This window comes from Arachis ipaensis, chromosome B8, assembly GCF_059453495.1.
Source record: "Arachis ipaensis isolate K30076 ecotype BB chromosome B8, ASM5945349v1, whole genome shotgun sequence".
NCBI classification, from domain to species: Eukaryota; Viridiplantae; Streptophyta; class Magnoliopsida; order Fabales; family Fabaceae; genus Arachis; species Arachis ipaensis.
The window spans coordinates 124,535,410-124,536,310 of NC_142443.1; the positions used below are offsets into that span (position 1 = coordinate 124,535,410).

At 40.2% G+C, this 901-nt stretch overlaps 1 non-coding gene across 1 annotated transcript; it reads left to right on the forward strand.

The window, feature by feature from the left end:
* The first annotated feature begins 221 nt into the window (after positions 1–221).
* LOC148549736 (small nucleolar RNA R71) lies at positions 222–329 on the forward strand. Its single transcript, XR_015897499.1, has one exon. It is a non-coding gene; the product is annotated as a small nucleolar RNA R71 (small nucleolar RNA).
* Positions 330–901: the final 572 nt, after the last annotated feature.

Sequence of the window (901 nt, forward strand, 5' to 3'; positions counted from 1 at the left end):
GTATCAACTTCAAGAACTCCCTTCTTCATAGGCGTCCCATTACTCACAGGATTCCTTTCAGAAGTGTACATGAACTGGTTATTAGCAACCATGTCAATGAGTTCTTGAGCTTCTGCAGGCGTTTTCTTTAGGTGAATGGATCCACCTGCAGAAGTGTCCAGTGACATCTTTGATAGCTCAGATAAACCATCATAGAATATATCCAGGATGGTCCATTCTGAAAGCATGTCAGAAGGACACTTTTTGGTCAACTGTTTGTATCTTTCCCAAGCTTCATAGAGGGATTCACCTTCTTTCTGTCTGAAGGTTTGAACATCAGCTCTAAGCTTGCTCAGCTTTTGAGGAGGAAAGTACTTGGCTAAGAAAGCCGTGACCAGCTTATCCCAAGAGTTCAGGCTATCTTTGGGTTGAGAATCCAACCATAATCTAGCTCTGTCTCTTACAGCAAAAGGGAAAAGCATGAGCCTGTAGACTTCAGGATCTATTCCACTAGTCTTAACAGTATCACATATCTGCAAGAATTCAGTTAAGAACTGAAAAGGATCTTCAGATGGAAGTCCATGAAACTTGCAGTTCTGCTGCATTAGAGAAACTAACTGAGGTTTCAGCTCAAAGTTGTTTTCTCCAATGGCAGGAATGGAGATGCTTCTTCCATGTAAATTGGAATTAGGTGCAGTAAAGTCACCAAGCATCTTCCTTACATTATTATTATTTTCGGCTGCCATCTCCTCTGCCTGTTCGAAAATTTCTGAAAGATTATCTCTGGATTGTTGTATTTTAGCTTCTCTTAATTTTCTCTTCAGAGTCCTTTCAGGTTCTGGATCTGCTTCCACAAGAATGTTCTTATCCTTGCTCCTGCTCATAATACAAGGAAGAATGGACAGAAAAATGATAATAATAA